We start from the raw sequence: 19,784 nt of genomic DNA on the forward strand, positions 1-19,784 counted from the left end.
GTTACAGCCTTTGTTTTGTCTCCATTAATTTTATATCTCGAAAAGACATGAAACTGTCTTAGAATGTTCCACAATACTGAGATGTCGTTTTCAATTTTTATCAGTTACAAAATAATATCATCAAGCAAATGAAGCTATCTTTTCTTGATTGTCATACCAATTATATCCTTGAACATTTGAGTCCCTTATTTTCTTTGCAGATGTCTCTGAATATAATGCAAATAACAAAGGGGAAAGAGGACACCTCTGCCGGGTTCCTTTGTTCAGACACAACTTACCAGATAGGGACCCTCCCTTTTTAATTTCTGCATCTAATCCCTCATATATCCTCCTAATTAACCTTATCACTGTATCAGGGAATGCAAATACTTCTATTTTCCTACTCATAAAATCCCAGCTTACTCTGTCAAATGCTTTTTCTGCATCAAGATCCACCAACAATGGGGATATTTTCTTACATCCTGCTTTCCTGTGGATAATCATTGTTCTATTAATGTTGTCAAATGTTTGTTTCTCCTCCACAAAACAACATTAATCCATATTTATCAATTTTGGCAACACCTTTGCCATTTTTTTAGCTGCTATAGACACAAATACTTTATAATCATGGTTTAAAATTGAAATGGGCTTATATGAAGCTGGGTCTGATGTGTCTTTACTGTCTTTAGGTATTAGAACCACCACAGCTTTCCAGGATGTTGGTACTCCCCTCCTTTTAAAATACTGTTAAAAAAATTCCAATCATTATCACTGTCTTCCCTCTTAGCTTCTAAACTTCCACAAGAATACCATCCATTCCTGGAGACTTTTCTGCAGATTTATTATACGTTACTGTTTTTATTTCATCTCCTCCTATCATAACTGTTAATCGTTGCCTTATTTATGTCTTATCTTGGCATGCTTAAGTCTTCCATAAATATTTCCATTTGTGATTTTTTTTATTTCTATATTACTCTGCTTTATACAAATTTTCATAAAATTACAGAAATATCTCTAGTACCTCTATAGAGTCTCTAGTTGTTTTTCTTGTTATAGGTTCCCAAAGTGTGGCAACAACCCTCACTACTTTCTAAGCCTACATTGTTGTGCTAAAAGTTTTTGTGCTGTGTAGTTATTAGCAAAAAAAAGTTGCTTAGCAGCAATCTTTTTAAACTCATGCACATTATCCAGATACTCTCTTATTTTCTCTTTAGTACTCTGCATTTGTGCCTTTTCTGGTTCTGAGAAATTATAATTATTCTGCAATACTTTAACCTTTGTCAGCCCCTCTAAATAATAATTTTTACTTCTTATTCATATCTCTTTTTCTTTTATTTCTACCTTATTTTAAACTCTTTCATTTTATCCCCTCACTAACTATAATATCTGAAGAAATTTCTGTCTTCTTTAATAACACTCAAATAATTTCCATGAACCATTCCTTAAATTCCTCCCTATTTAACAGGTAGGCGGGGAGGGACCAGTACCTCATTTTTATTTCATTACCCTGCATTGTTATCTTAGTTGTTACTGGCACATGATCTGAAATAGTTATTGGATGTATGTGGAAGCTTTCAATTAAATACAAATGCTCCTGTGAAATATAATTTATGTCTAGACTAGCCCAGTTAGTGTACTTTGCAGATTAATATGTTTATTCTCTCTGAGTTCCTACTACAGACTTCACACATTCCATACCAAGTATTTTCATAAATTTCTTCAGAAATCTACCCTCTTTTGTTATATTTCTCTTCCACGTCCCTTAGATAAATCCTTACTGTTTCAAATCAAGTTTCAGTCCCCATCTACAGGCAAGATTTCCTGCTGAAAGCCGATTATTCCCCCCAAATTTTCTTAAGCTCTGTAATAGCAGTTTTATGTGGAATATAAATGCATTCCAGTGTCATCCTCCTCCCTTGACAGTAGTCCCTTACTATCACAAATCTACCATTACTATATTTTTTCCTCTACTATCACTACTGCAGCTCCTTTAGCAATTAGTATAAGTACTCCCATTTTTCTTTGTCCCTGATATTCTTTTGAATACCTGCCCTAAAATCCTTTTATTATCAATTTCACATACTCACTTCTTTCCAAATGTGTTTCCTGTAGCATTGGTTTTTGTTATTTCTTTGCATTCCTTAATATAAATCAGCACTATTACCTTTTTGTCTATACCAGTGAGGCCATTCATGTTCCAATATAATATATTTAGTGTAGCCATTATGATAAGAAGTTATTATTCTCACATATTATATATGAGTTTGTCAAATATCTATTTCCAGCTTTTGTGATACATGTACTCACTAACATTTGTAAGTTTGATTCTTCATACAGTTATTTCTTGTCATTTCCATTTGAACCCATGTCTCATTTTACAAAACTTTACCCTTTATCTAAATTATGCCTACTCTGTGCACAGTTTACATTTTAATATACCTGAAAATGCAATAACCATTGAATTTTAATTAAATTGATGACTCAATGACTACCTCACAACAGTTACATTAATAGTAGTCAACAGTGATTGTAAACAGGAATAGGTTTGCATATTCATTTCCATCCCTGAATAAAACAAAAATAGAGATGTCCTGTGTTAGAGACTGTCCCTTATTCAGCTCTTCAAACCTGGTTACATAGGCGGCTTTTACCAGGATAATAAGACAATAAAAGCTAGAGAAGACAGAGACCACAGTAGAACCAAATATCAGATGTAGCAACAACAGAACACACACAGGCAGGAATCCACCAAGCAGTTTTCCTAAACAGTAGTATTTATTCAGGTAAAATCTGTCTTAGTGCTTCAGCTAAAAAGCCTTTTCAGTTTTCAGAGTATTAAAAAAACAAATAATACACATCCTTTATATACAAAATAATTTTCCATAATTATTCAATAAAATAACTAAAGTAATTATATCATTACAAAAACATTTACCCAGTTAAAACCCTCCAATTACATTCTGTATTAAGTCCCTTAAAGACTAAAGTTTCATACTTTAATATAAAAATAGATTTTTTTTGTTATAGTTTAAGTTTCAAAAGAAAAGTATTGAACTTATCTACCCTAACCTGTTCTAATATACTGACCTGAAGTCCTTACACATTACTACCATGATATTCTTTAAAGTGTGCAGCAACTGGGCTCTCCATCTTACAGTTCTTTATGTCCCTAATATGTTCAAAAATTCTAACTTTAAATGCCCTTTTACTTTCACCAACATAATATTTATTACATGGGCATCTGCATACATAGACTACCCCCTCAGTGTCACATCTAAAAATATTTTGTGTCTCATATTTTTTCCATTAATATTTGGGAACAGCCTAACCACAAAATTACAACAGGAACACCTTCCACAAGAGAAGGTCCCTTTAAGGCTACTCCCACAAGGGAATACCCCTTTAAGGCTACTTCCCTTTCTAATATTAATCTTAGGAGCTACAAATCTACCTCGATCATGTCTCCTATGCTCCTTCCATGCTTGTATGATACACAGGGTCTTTTTTCCAGAATATCCCAAAATTCTTTTTGTTGTACCAGAAAGCCCCCACAGAAAAATTAAGTGATTGCACACTAGATCTACACTAAAGAAACCGTATTTAGTTACAAAAAAGACCTTCTCTTTCTTCTTATATGTATTATTGTCCAATGGCACATATTTTCTATGGCATCTGCCTATGGGGTTATTACCCATATACTTTTGTACCTTTACAAGACCTTCTACTAACACTTTTTTATCATAACCTCTACTTTCAAACATGGAAATCTTATTTCCACCTCTTTTTCAAAACCTTGGCTTGTATTACACAGCCTATGCAGTCTTACAAACTCTCCATATGGTATAGATTGTAAAGTGTGAGGGAAATGATAACTACTACCATGAAGAAATTAGTTACCACTATCAAATTTTTGATGAACCCTAGTCTGTAAAGCATTGCCCACCTTCTCTAACACCACATCTAAAAAAGACACTCTGTATCCCACTTGTAGACCATCAAATTTTAACTGAAACCTATTATTATCGAAACTTTCAACAAAATCTTTCACCTTATGCCAACCACCTTTACAAATAAAATTTAAGTCATTGATAAATCTAAAATTATTAATAACATATTTATTAAAAAACAATTTCTTTAAATATATTCATTTTCAGAGAAACCCATAAACAGGTTTGCATACATGGGGGCAAATGCTGCCCCCATAGCTGTTCCCTGTAGCTGTTTAAATAATGTATCATTAAATTCAAATCGCTAAGAGAGATTTTATCTGAATAAAATACGGCTGTTTAGAAAACTGGTGGATTCCTGGTCGTGTTTGTTCTGTTGTTGCTGCAAAAGCTAGAGAGGAGTCTGGTACTGGATCTGTGTAGGCCATGGTGCTAGTGGTCTGAAATCCAGGTAGGCTAACCAGATGTACTGAGAATTCCTATATACTAAAAATAAAAAAAAAAACTCAGGAAGGTGTGATAAATCATTTTTAATTTTATTGATAAGCACTTTTGTCAAAAAGGGTTCATCATATTTAAAATGTTTTAATGCTTTTAATTAACCTGCAGAAGATTCTATAGTTTCAGATACAGAATCAGTGGCAGCTTTAGGAACATGAACACTCCAATTGCTACATTCATATACAGTTGCTACTTCTGTTGAGATAGCCACTAAAAGGTCTATTACATATTGGGTAGTGCAGTGGGTAACGTTGCTACCTTGCAGCATGAAGTTTAATGGTTTGATTCTTGGCTGGGGTGTATTCTGTGTGGAGTCAGCATGTCCTTCTTGCATTTTGCATGGGTTTCCTCCCACATTCCAAAGACATGCATCTTGAAACATTTCTCCCTTGGTCTCTGCTGAAAATAGGCTCTGCCCTAGTTGGAGTTTCCTGGTAAACAAATGTTAAATTAAATAAATATTACATCAGTAATGTAGATCTCACCTCCCCACCCCTGCCTTACAAAACTGGGCTATTAGTTTGCATCATGGGTTTTGCTACACTTCATTTATGAGAAGTTGAAACCAGAAAAGAAGTGTGGGTGTTGGCAGTTTCATTCCTACAAATTAATTTAAAAAGAAACAAAATAAGACAGTTTTACCTACAAATTGCTTCTCTACAAATGAGTAACCCAGTATCAGAAATATGCAAAACATTACCTTGTAGGCTGCGAGCAATATGTGGTCAAAGAAGGGAGTTTCCCTTTGACCAAACCTGCAAGTGCACCTGTGAAATGTAAAAGTTTATGCAACATTGTCAGGTGTATTCCCACTGTCATTAGTAAAACCTGTGAAAAGGCCAATGTGTTGGTGGGGGTCCAAACTGCTTTATTGTCTAGAGCTCAGAATATTTCATCCCTTCCCAGAAGTTAAATGTTATGTTGTTTCAAAGGTGACAAATCAACTCATTCTTTTTTAGGAACTGAATGCACAAAATAAGGAGTCAGACTTTCATAACTATTTTTAATGATTACTAGTCCATATGAAGATTTAGGCATTAATGTGATGAGAGGAAATGATTCAGGGCTCTTTTGTAGTTTTATAGTTTTGTTCATATATTGTAACTATAGTGCACATATAGAAACACGCAGACCTTGACAGTAAACATGGACTATTAGTCCCCTCCTGTCTGTGAATTGATATTCCTATTTTAACCTTTACAGATTCCAATTTATATCTGTTTCAGATGTGTTACCACTGACATGATTGTGCTGTATGTCACAGGTTCTCAGCTTTGATTTCAGGCATCACTTCCTTCTTTGTCATGACTCATTTTTAGACATTCACCAAACCATCTGTGAAGCATTGCATCCCACTTTATGTTTTACTCTGCCTCTTCAAGTTTCACATCTTGCCCAATCATTGTTAGACATCTGTAAAAGACTATTTTTATTGTGCTTGTTGTTTAGATAACAATACACCAGTTCTGCTTTAGTTCTCTGATTTATTTTTATTTGTCTTGTGGTGGTACTGGTAAGGCAAAATACAATAAGTTGAATTTCATGGCTAGATCACATGTGCTATATTACAATGCAGTTATATAGTCAGACTGGCAGTTATTGCAAAGGGCTGAAGCTTTGAAGTGTTAATGAGCTGCTTCTTGTATCCAGGGTTTGATTCCCTCAGTTTACATTTACCTATTGTGTAGCTTTAAGCAAGTCACTTAACCAGGCAGTGCTACCTGGCTGAGTCTAAAAAAAGTCCACTTGGATCAATGCTCTATTGTGGTTTACAAATAAATGTACCAAGCATTCTCTCTGAAAAAAAATCCACTTGGATCAATGCTCTACCCTGGTTTACAAATAAATGTTTTCCATTTTTTTTTATATTTAAAGGTGGGTTGGAGCTTATTTTGGCAGTCAGTTTGAGTAAAGAAGAAAAAGTAATACTGCACAAGATGCCAGTCTATGACAACACACACACACACACACACACACACACACACACACACACACACACACACACACACACACACACACCATTCTTACTTTGAGGTAACTTGGGACAGCACAAGTTCACATATGGCATATCTATGAGATGTGGGAGTAATCCAGAGCATAGCAAAATGCACACATACAGAGGTAGGGGCGGTGCACTCTGCAAAGAAGACAACCCAGGCAGGAACTGAATTAGAGATGCAATTACTGGTAAGCAGCAGTGCTAACAGCTGTACAACTGTGCTGCACTATATACTAGTAAATTTCCCCAGATATGAATAGCGGTCAACATTGCTAAACATAATGTAAGATCATTGATGTCTAACAATGTGGGGAAAAAACAGTATACTTTTATAGCATTTTCAAGTTACAGTTTGATAAACAGGATGCTTTTATAACATTTTCAATTTGCATAAAAAATAAAGTAAAGTAACGGCAGAGCAATAAGCTCACTGTTCTCCCAATATTCCACACAGTAACAAAATGTTGCAAAATCTGTATCGTCAATGGCACAAATTCTTATAGTAATCAGCTGTTCAGAAATGAAAACAATATTGCAACGAACTCACTGGAACGATGAAACGTTGAAACAAATGGATTTATTTATAAACAGCAAGCGCTTTCACCATTTAGGCTTCTTCAGGCTATCAGAACATGTTAAAAGTACGTTCTTTTATATAATTGGTTTAATGACATCATTTCCTCTCCCATTTAATTCAAATTTAACTCAAATATAAATCTTAAATTAATCAAGCTGTTAAAGAACAAAGCTCTACATATAAAACAATAAATGGTTAAACCAAATATATACAGAATGCGTATATAAATATAATTACTTTCATATTCTATCATTCATTGCTTTTGCTTAAATTTATGATCTGGTGTATTATTACATATGTGTTTTGATAAAGCACTTCTCGGTGCTTTATCAAAACACATATGTAATAATACACCAGATCATAATTTTAAGTTCCAAGTTATACAAACAAATAATCTTAATAACAGAAGAGGAGATGTTAGGAATAGAACAGAAGAGATGGAAAGTAAGTGGATTATAAGGCTTAGGGCTGATTATCAGCCTGGTTTAAATGATAGGGTATCTATTAAACCAGTTTTGAAAAATAGACCTCTTAGGTAATAATATTTATAGGATTTGTACATCAAAGTAATATGTAGATTATTTTGTTATTACTATAGTACCATAGAAATTCATATTTAGGTTATATTTAGGTCTTATGTAGTAACATGTTTTCTATATGCATTTTTAACATACATTTTTAACATATATTTTTAGTTTATACTAGATGTTTACATGATTTTATATTTTATCATACATATTTCATCAATAAAATTTATCATATTGTTATATGTTTATATATGAATTATTAAATGTTAGTAATTCATTTATTTTTATAGCGCTAACACTGCAAAAGCAATGAATGATAGAATATGAAAGTAATTATATTTATATACGCATTCTGTATATATTTGGTTTAACCATTTATTGTTTTATATGTAGAGCTTTGTTCTTTAACAGCTTGATTAATTTAAGATTTATATTTGAATTAAATTTGAATTAAATGGGAGAGGAAATGATGTCATTAAACCAATTATATAAAAGAACGTACTTTTAACATGTTCTGATAGCCTGAAGAAGCCTAAATGGTGAAAGCGCTTGCTGTTTATAAATAAATCCATTTGTTTCAACGTTTCATCATTCCAGTGAGTTCGTTGCAATATTGTTTTCGTTTCCGAACAGCTGATTGCTATAAGAATTTGTGCCAGTGACGATACAGATTTTGCAACATTTTGTTACTGTGTGGAATATTGGGAGAACAGTGAGCTTATTGCTCTGCCGTTACTTTACTTTATTTTTTATGGACATACGAGATAGCAGCTATTCTTCTTTTAATTTTCAAATTGCACTTTGATAAACAGTATACTTTTATAGCATTTTCAAATTGCAGTTTGATAAAGTTATAGACTTGTTGACTACGGCTACTGTTGTTAAACTTTCAGGCAACACCTCAAGATACAATACATTTTCCTGAAATGCTACTTCAACTGTCTGGTTATACAAACTAAAATAGCTGATATAAATATTCTGGAATTTAGGGAGCAAGCACTGTTGTAGCACTCTATACATTCATGACAGAAGTTTGTGATGAACTGAAGATGACTATATTGGAAACATTAAGTAGAGGTAAAACTATCTGATTTATCTGGTAGGTACTGTTAAAGATCTAACTTTAAAAATACATTAGATATGACTGGTCCACTCACTAGACACATATTTAGGGAATGCTTTAACATTTGCAAATAATTGCCATTTTAATCTGTAAGCTGTGTTAGTTTCTCTTAGCAGAGAATTTTGCAAATGCTGTAATCATATACTATTATTATACAATATTATGGTTAATGAATCAAATACAACAAAACTATATATGTTCCTCAAAACACAAAGGAAGGCTTTTGCTGAACTATGCTTCTTAGTGTTTACTTGGTCTTGAGGCACATGCAGTGTAGTTTCTTTTGATTTCATGAAAATAATCCTTTATACATCTGAAGGACCTAATTAACATCTTTCATACATTTTTTATCCCTGTTCCCCTACAACTACCAGGCTCTTTTCCCCCAGTTTGGACCATTCACTTCACAGATTTATGTATTATGTACAGAACATCAAAGAGGGGAGGATACAACTTAGATACTTCTAGCAATTATCCTGCAGAGGATGGGATGTCCCCAGCTACTCCTGACATACAATAACATTTATGGATGCATTAACGCATTTCTCTGTCCAAGATTCCTGCTTCTGTATATGTCCAGCATTCCTAGCTAATCAACTAAAGAGAGGAGAGACATCCAAAATGTTGGTTAATTCACCCCTCAGCCCTGGTGGGCCTACTGTCTTTGGCTTTCTAATCAAAGCTGGGTCACCAGCATGACAGATGGGAGATCTCCATTTGGGCTCGCAGGAGAGTGTAGGCTACTTAGTGTTCGTTTAGATTTCAACAATTTTACACAGCTGAGCTGCCTGTTTTTTTTTAAAAGTTAGGATAAAGAGTATTTTTTAAAACAGCATGTTAAGTAAGGAATAGTACTGCAGAAAAGTGGACCATAACCCAAGAACATGCAACTGTGTTATTTGTAATGGCTTTTGCTGTACCAGTAATCTATGTTTGCATGTGGCATATGTTGTTTTACTCTTTCCTGGCTGTTTGTTACAAATATGAATCTGAAAGATCATTTCTCCAATTCAAATGAGTAAATCCTGCATATTCCATACCCAAGCAAAGCTTATTGTTATTATATAATGTGAAAAATAAAAATATATAACACAGAACATTTAATGATTAACATGAGTTTAAGGATTAGTTTTTCTGCAGTATAAAATGTAAATCCATTTACTTCCTCATGTTTAATATCACCAGGCATCCATTGTTAAAAAGGTGTTCACAATGTTCAAAAACATATCAAATGCATATGCTATCAGTTGTTAACCCTTTGTCAAATGGATTAAAGTTACCCTGTTCATGTGTTTGTTGTGTATGTAGAAAGATTATTACGCAGTATCAAAGCTTTAATTATTCCACAATTCCTTTTAAAGTTAAGGCTTTTCACTATGATACATATTGTATTCAGCTTCCTTAAAAGCACTGTTTAGATTCATTAATAAAGTCACCTAGAAGAATAAAGACATATTTTTGGTTTAAAATAAGCCACAGCAATAATAAAAACTATAGAGCCACAACGGGAGATCCGTTCCTGTCAATAAACAACAAAAAGTGCATAAACTTAAACTCCTGGACAGGAACTGGAACGGCAGTTTACGAAATTCAACTACGAACAGAATGGAACTCCATATGACACTGTATTATAAAATAAAACTTCTTTTATTCGGACACAGAGTAAGCGCTTTCACCATCAGGCTTCTTCAGACTGCAACACTCACATACATCATTGGTTTTATATATTAATGCAAAATAATTAAATTAACTGACGTCTGACTTGTCTATTAACTTTTAAAGTAACAAAACACAGAAAATATCTTAGTGCATAGCGAGCATATACAAATAGATCAAGCCTAGTCTCATTTATCATATAAAATACAAAATGATGTCCCTAACTGCATACATTTGCACAAAAACAGTAGTTGAGTACAATTTTATAATTCTTTATAATACAACTACCATCTATTGGACGTGTTCTAACTGTGATGAAATAATCTGATGAACATCCTAAAACTTACAAAAATAATAAAAAAGGTAATATCTGTTTAAAAATAACAATAACACAGAGGATAGCTTGGTGCATAGCAAACATATACAAGCATATCGACCTAATTGCACTTATCACTAAAATAACAAAATACTGTCCCTAACTCCATACATTTACACAAAAACAATAATTAAAAACAAATTATTAACTTTTAAAATAGCAGAGTACAAAAATAACTAGGTGCATCGCGAATGGATACAATCACATCAAACCTAGTTGCATTTAAAAATAAAGTACCGAGGTACTGTCCCTAAGTGCGTATATATGCACAAAAACAATAATTAAGAAAAATAAATCTAACATTGCATATACTGTCTATCAGATGTTCTAACTATAAGAAACATCCCAAACTTACAAAAGTGAGAAAGGTATATTAATGAATAAAATAAAAGATAAACTGTCCTAATATACCTATTACTACTAAAGGCGTGTAGCGCTATTCCTATTTAGGTTTAGGAAGTCTTCTTTTCTTTAATATTGGCTTTAGATTCACTTTTAGTTTTCGTGTTATACAAGCTACAAGACCGAATATTAGAGGGGGAGACTTGGATAGTTTCACCCAAGAGTGTGAATTACGTTGGATTATACGTTGTAGAGCAGATCAATATCCTGGACTGAATGACAAAGTGAATCTAAAGAAAATATTAAAGAAAAGAAGACTCCCTAAACCTAAATAGGAATAGCGCTACACGCCTTTAGTAGTAATAGGTATATTAGGACAGTTTATCTTTTATTCATTAATATACCTTTCTCACTTTTGTAAGTTTGGGATGTTTCTTGTAGTTAGAACGTCTGATAGACAGTATATGCAATGTTAGATTTATTTTTCTTAATTATTGTTTTTGTGCATATATACGCACTTAGGGACAGTACCTCGGTACTTTATTTTTAAATGCAACTAGGTTTGATGTGATTGTATCCATTCGCCATGCACCTAGTTATTTTTGTACTCTGCTATTTTAAAAGTTAATAATTTGTTTTTAATTATTGTTTTTGTGTAAATGTATGGAGTTAGGGACAGTATTTTGTTATTTTAGTGATAAGTGCAATTAGGTCGATATGCTTGTATATGTTTGCTATGCACCAAGCTATCCTCTGTGTTATTGTTATTTTTAAACAGATATTACCTTTTTTATTATTTTTGTAAGTTTTAGGATGTTCATCAGATTATTTCATCACAGTTAGAACACGTCCAATAGATGGTAGTTGTATTATAAAGAATTATAAAATTGTACTCAACTACTGTTTTTGTGCAAATGTACGCAGTTAGGGACATCATTTTGTATTTTATATGATAAATGAGACTAGGCTTGATCTATTTGTTTATGCTCACTATGCACTAAGATATTTTCTGTGTTTTGTTACTTTAAAAGTTAATAGACAACACAGACGTCAGTTAATTTAATTGTTTTGCATTAATATATAAAACCAATGATGTATGTGAGTGTTGCAGTCTGAAGAAGCCTGATGGTGAAAGCGCTTACTCTGTGTCCGAATAAAAGAAGTTTTATTTTATAATACAGTGTCATATGGAGTTCCATTCTGTTCGTAGTTGAATTTCGTAAACTGCCGTTCCAGTTCCTGTCCAGGAGTTTAAGTTTATATACTTTTGGTTTAGATTGTTGTATAGTTTTAAAATAATGAGCAAGTTCTGCGGCACTTCCAATGCCAGGTTGGACTGTAAGATATATTACAGCATAAGTAGCTTTTCATATCTCAGCCTTCTTCATCACAGGCAGGCAGATTTATGAACAGAAGGAATTTTGGAAGAGCATTCAGTACATGGCTGTGATGTGTCCATAGCTAAATATGTGCATCCAGTGTATCCTACAAAGATATACATGGTATCTCAGATAGTGCATCTTATATGCCAGCAGCAGGCACTGAGATGATACAACAGTGGAGTGTTAGGTCTCCTCTCTTATAGCTAGGTGTCATATTATGAAAGACTATTCCCAACTATTTTCATCTTGCTGTACGCACAGATGTTGTACTATGATGTTAGGATGTCACAGACTTCATAAGTACAGCCCTTAAGAACGTGTCTTGCAGAACAACACATTGTTGTGGTCTAAATATGCTAATTACCTCTCATTGGCAGGATATGTCAAAGAGCCTCTCTGGACTTTTATAGAGTGTCTGAAGCTCAGCTATCCTCCAAACCAAGGCTTTTTAGCAAAGGATGGCACTTATGGGATATTAAAGTGAGGGGGAAGGGTTGTATGTTAATAGAAAGTTTTGTATGGACATATACATTGCAGGGCATGTACATAGTTTCCCAGACATACCATCTGTCAGGTACCATTTGGCAATTCCATTTATATATGCATTCATGGGAAGGGTAGTAATAGGCATCCCCATTGTTCCAGCATTATGCCATTGTGTTACAGAGGACTCTTCAGTTTGTTGGTATGTATACAATTCATAAACAATCCAAGAAGACTGAGAAATTTCATTCTTTCATGTGCGTGCATAATGACACTTAACATTTCATTATAGATTAAGAAGGTGTGCTTTGTGTACATGGCAAAAAGTGCCCATTTATGTAAGTTGCAGATTGTGTTGGTGATCTGCCACCTGTGTCAGGCATGGTTTCTGGGTGTGCATGTGTGTTTGGGTGTGTGTGTGTGAGATGTGATAAACAGAGAGAGAGAAAGATAGCATGGTAAAGCACCTGAAACATACTGCAGTTTCTAGAAGAATATGTCAACTTAATCCTCTGAAGCCATTGGGCAATTCATATCATAATGCATTTTGCTTTGTAATTCATGAATGTAGTAAAATACTTAATATAACAATAATTAAGCATGACCTCACTAAAATTAATGGTGAAACCCTTATTACTGAGCTTGCTAAGTTTAACAATATCCAAGTATTACCGAATGTTTATGAAAACACCTGGGAAAAGTTTGAGACTTTGTGTCTTTATACTTCAGATAACTGAAATTTCTACTAAAGCAAAAATAAGCCATGTTCCTCCCATGTGGTGGAGTAATTGTTCGGATAAGTTGCTTAAGCTGCTTAAATTTAAATAGAAAAAGTATAACATTTATGAAATTTACAACACACACTCAACTAGACAAAAGTATAATGTGTCATGTACTCATCTAAAAGGACAACAACAGGATTCTATTATTAAATGCTCAACTTCTCTGTCCTTTTTCTCCCTATTTACTTTCCCTGCTATGAATAAACAACAGTACAGTATCTAAAACATTTTAAATTAACTGTTTTACTCCACTGGAACAGTACCTTACTGTGCTGTGGTGGCTTCACTTTCAAAAAACTTCTATCTCACCCTGGAAAAGCTTGCTGTGTCTCCAGTTCACTGATGTCATCAAGGCCAATGAATGCAGGTAGTTTTCTGACCAATTCCCTCCCCAGACTGGCATCACTACAGTTGTCCTAAAAACCCACCCATGTTGTGATGTCACAGCTCCCTGATCCTTCCTTACCCATACATAAAGTAAAGGCTAGAACAAGGAAAGAGCACATGAGTCAATTCTCTTGTTGTGAGCTGTCAATCACAGCAGGTAACAGCTCAAATTACCCTTAGCACTTTGACAGCTATGGGAGTTAGGTGTGAAGGGGGATTAGAGAGGAGTCAAAGCAGTACAATTCAGGCTTTACAAAAGACTGCAGTTTAGACATTCTAAATAGAAGCAACTGTACAAAGCACTTTGAAAATCTGTTCTGTGCCATTTGCACTTTGTGTTTTAAGTAGTCACTGAATGGCATGAAATGTTACTTAAAACTAACTCACTGAAAGACAGCAGTATTGTTGTTGTTGCGTATTTCAGCTTTTCCTGGTTAGGGGTCGCCTCAGCGGAACTCCGGTCCGCTAATGACTGGCAGTAGATTTTTACATGCTGAGTTGCCAGCCCTGACGCACAACCTTCAACAAAGGCACGCCCATTCACACATGTCTCCACACAGAAGACACTCTAGCTGAGAATCGAACAGGACAACGTCTTACTGTGAGGCAACAACGCTACCGCAGCACCACCACCGCAGTGTCTTCATGTAAAATCAATGCAGTAACAGGAACTTTAAGAAGAAAGGGGCCTGCATGATGTAATTTTTTATAGACAAGCACTGCACTATGGAATACCTAGAGGCAGACTAAACATTCAGAATTACTTCAAGATGCCAGACCCCATGTGGTCAGACTCAGAAATTATGTATACAAATATTTAAAAACCTATAAATAGTCCCAGAGTGGTGTTAAATGTAGGAAACACCAAACCATAATGAAATAAACATTTTTTTGAGTCTGTGGGTTCAGTTTTCCTTTAATATACTCTCTTGAGGAAGAGAGAAGGTATCACACTATAGCATGGTTCAGGCTCATATCTTAAGCTTTCTAGCTCAAGCCTAAAATAACTGTTGCATGTTCCGCTAACTGCTGCATCAGTATTGTAGTTGCTTGTTTCATGAAAGTGGACTTTTAGTTAAACTCAATGTATCAACAAGTTAATCTCTAATTAACCAGCATAACAGCAATACATTATCTCACATTAACATGCCCCGTTATATATTACCACTCCATGCTCACACTACCTCAGGGAAGGGGAAAATCACAAGATTTGCCTCATTCTGAGGTTCTGAAAGAGTTATAGCCTGTAATTATCCAGGCTGTAAGAAATCAAGTCCTCATGCAGGACACGAAGCAGCTTCCCCCCAACAAAAGACAACTGGCAACAAAACACATTTTGACTTAAGAGAGAATCTGTCACATTATAGCATAGTTTAGGCTGTGTGGGTCAGACATTGTACAGCTGCATGAAAATTCCATCTCATATCTTAAACTTCTAGCTCAAGAGTAAAATAACTGTTTTATGTTCAGCTAACTGCTGCATCAGTGTTGTAGTTGTTAGTATCATGAAAGCGGACCAAGTCATCAAGTTCTTCTAGGTGCAGTCTGGTTTGTTAAAAGGAAAATCAACAACCCCACATCATGCATCATATATTCTGCTCCTTTGTTTCATGTTTCTTCATTTCCTATCAGAATTAATATTTGGTGATTATTTCCTTGACTATGTAGTTTGCATTTGGTGGTATTTTATGTATTACTTATTTACTTATCTTTATAATTTTTTATATTTTTTTGCACTCGGGCAATATTTGAAAGGGTCCTTCTTGACCCAAGCAAATACAATAAAATAAATACATATAAATAACAATGAGGATATCATTAAAATTAATATTATACATTGGACATAAACAAACTACAGTGAAAGGAAATCACTAGTCAAAAAAAAGTTCTCTAAGAGTTAATCTCAACATTAAGCTCAGAAAAAAAGGTTAGTCACATCAATTCTTTGAAACCACTGCAGTTCAAAGAAAGTAGTAAATAGTATCTGACATTTTAAAATTGCTCCCTAAACAGTACCATAAGAAAATGTTTGCTCTCACCATTAAATTCCTTCATTTGATTTCTACTTCATGGTGTTTCTAGCAAGCATGATCCAGTAACTTATAAGCAAATCAATAATTTAAAAATATGTAAGCCAGTCTTGGAGCTGGTAAATGTGTCATAGTTTCATTGTTTTGTATAAGTGTATAGAGGCTGAAGGGCCTTATCTTAGCACAGGCTTTGTATGTAAGGAATATACTTTATTACCCACGCTCTTATCCAGCTGTATTTTAAGTGTATACAGAGGTGTCCTAATGCCTAAAGGGAGTTTGTTATTAGATGTAACTAGAGATTGTGTGATAAATTTACTTCTTTGGTAGTTTTGCTGAATTGAGTTTTATAATTAATGCCATTGTTTCTCAGATTTTTCCCAATACTAAATTGGGAAAAATCTAATGCTAGATTTTTCCCAATACTAAATGTTTCTATGTTGAACAATGTTTGTAATTCATCATCATACATAGCTTTGTAAACTAAACACAACTTGCTTCTAAACCATGTATAATTTAAAGAATACAACCATTCCTGTTCTAATCATTGAACATATGGAAGTTCCTTAAGCTCAGGAATTCCTATTGAAAATTTTCTTTGTGCACTTTTAAGCAACATCAAATTGCTCTTACTATGTGTACAAAATATTCAATTGTATTCCAAAATTAGGCTGATATTAATAATAAATAACAGCTTTAATGCACATAGCCTAGATGATAAATTTCTGGCTTACAGTGTCAATACTGACAAAGCTTTATTTTAACATTGTGTGCATTACTAGTAAATGATAAAGTGCTAGACATAAGGATCCCTAGGACTTACTGACCACCTTTAACCTGGTATTCCTCATGAATAATGGATATTCTAAATTAGCTATCCCATAAAACATAATCCTGCTCTTCCATCATTAATGTTTATACCCAGAGCATTAAAACCACAATGTAAGTCAATTTAAATAATCATTAAATAATAACTAATCTATATATTATGTCAAATATGCCCTTATCTTAAAATCATCTGCATATTTGGAAATCCAGAAATGTTTATCTATTAGAAGAAATAAAAACACAAAGTAAAAAGTATAGGTCTGAGAAAAGATCCCTGTGTTACACCCTTATTTATAGCAAACCAGTTTAAGCATTCATAATTCTTTGTTTTCTTCCATTAAGCTAGGTGTTTACCCAATGTATAATAAAAGGACTGATCTTTTGATTAGCCATAACAGTAACTATTTTACATTGAGAAAACATATCAAAAGCATTAGATGGAACTACAGAAACATCTCCAACTTTAATGCTTTTATTAGTAGTCATGCTGACAAACTTGAAAAATTCATCTAAGCTTGTTAAGGTAGATCTTTTTTTTTTTTTTTTTTACAAAATCATGTTGATACACATCAATGTTAACACCTAAACAACTTTGTTTTTCTTACAAAAATAACAATCAAAATGTTTACCAAATATTGAAGTTAAATTTAGTCCACAATTATCGACATGTCTACCCCCTTTATGAACTGGTGTTATATGGCAAGTGTCCAACAGTGTAACCCTATATTTACAGTTTAATAACATAGTTAATAAACTAGTTAATGGATTTATAACATATTTAATAAAGTAGTTCATGGATTTATAATTTGTTCTATAAATCTCAGACTAAAGCTTTCAGGTACTGAATCAGGATTCATGCTACTATTATTCTTAACTTTATTCAATGAGTTTCTCACTATTTCCTCTATAATTATTGTGCAGCAACAACCCTCCTTTCTTGATAAGGGAAACTGTGAATGATTTATTATTACTCACTTTTGAAAAACAAAAACCCAGAACATTAGCTATTTCCAGGTTACTGCTGATAATCTTGTTGTCCAAAAGTTATGGTCCTACACAGGATGTATTACCCTTTCTATGAATAACATGTGAAAAAAGTCTTGGAGTCAGACTCTGTAGATAAGGCAAAATGTGCTTATGAAGAAAAGTTTCTTATTATAGTCTTAACAATTGTGTTCCCCTGAGAACAAACCTAATTAAATCTGATCTTTAATCTTATAGGTGGAAAAATCAATGTTCCACAGCTATTGGAAATCTGTTCTTAGCCTCTCAGACTGTGATTGTCCTATACGATTATAAGTGGCTACACATATGTACTGGATCAGAGTGCATGTTGAATTCACAGCAACAGTCCTCTAGATTAAGTGGACATTTCTTACACTTCACCATTAAGAATGGACTTAGGACTCTTCAGGTAAAAAAAGGAATGTAGATGTAATAAGTGAATCATTAAGAGATAGTAAGTGATGATTTAACAGTGGAGTATGTACTAAGGTGTTACTGATATACAGACTAGATTATTGTTTATGTATTTCAGTACTACTAGTTAGACTGGATTACATAGTTAATTGATTTGTGAATGTTCATTTAAATTCTCAGTCTAAAACCAGTCAAAGACAGATGTCGTGATATATACAATATTATGTGCTCTGCAAATTAGCTTTAACCAATCTAGCTTCCGGTATTCACCCAGTTTGCTTTGTAGTAATGCCTTTATTTATTCTTAAGTGTGCTATCCATTATACCTTCTAAATTATGGTGTAGTTGGTAGGATGGACAAAAATCGCTATAAGTGGGTCACAAACTTTATGTAATGCTTGAAACTGTAAAAGAAAAGATAGGCAGTAAATCATTTGCTAGTGACAGAGGCTTACAATGACTAAACTTTTAATTACTTCAGCTAGTCAGTATTATATGGCAATTAATATGAAAATATTTCCTTTCTTAGCTAAAGAGAGTGGCAATGGTTTGCATTTATATAAATGGAAAATTAATTGCCATGGACTTCATTATGCTGACTTAACTCCAAGAACTAAGGTGAGTCAGAAGTGGGTGGCATATAAATCATGGAAATTATTAAAATATGAACTATTCAGAAAGTAAAGATGTAACAACACAGGCATTCCAAAAAAGCATTTTTTATATTTTGATGTGATGGAGAAATGCAGAAGGGTCTGGGAAAAGAATCTCAGTACAATTATTTCCCTAGATCAGTGGTAGAAAGGGTTACTTGCTCCCACATATGCAGCAAAGTCAAGCCTTTTTGTGTATATCTATACTATAAAGATTTGCTAGGGCAAGTGTAAGTTGTTGGATATGTGAGAGAACTCCAGGACACTGGGAAACATATCTGAGGTATTACAATGCTGAAAACACTTTAAAAAGAGATTCAGAAAATAAGTTGCAAGATCTGGGAGGGTAGGGTAGAATTTCCCCCAGTCTTTTCATGATGTCAATGGAGACAGAAAGGAGGAAAGATTTTATAAAAAAAACTTGTTAGACTTAATAATGTTGGGAAATAAAGCAATCACTAGAAAATGGAAATTAAGTAATATACCTTGGAGAGATGATGTAGGGAAATAATGAACAGCATTTATAATTTGTAAGTGTGTGTAGATGAGGAAGCAACAATATAAGAATTAAGAATAAGTGGGCACCTTGGTTGTTAGAAATGGGAGTAGTAACATGGCAGTAAACCTGAGACAATGGCTCAGACTAAAGTTAGGTTTGTTGGTCTTTAAGTCTATGGGCTAATTAAATTAAATTGTTTATTTTACATCCCTTTTAACAGTTTTGCTTTTGTTATATGTATGTTAATATCTAAACTTGAATATATATTATGTGCAATTTTGTATCATCTTACAG

The sequence above is a fragment of the Protopterus annectens genome, chromosome 8.part0 (genome assembly GCF_019279795.1).
Source record: "Protopterus annectens isolate FY-2018-M chromosome 8.part0, PAN1.0, whole genome shotgun sequence".
Taxonomy (NCBI): domain Eukaryota; kingdom Metazoa; phylum Chordata; order Ceratodontiformes; family Protopteridae; genus Protopterus; species Protopterus annectens.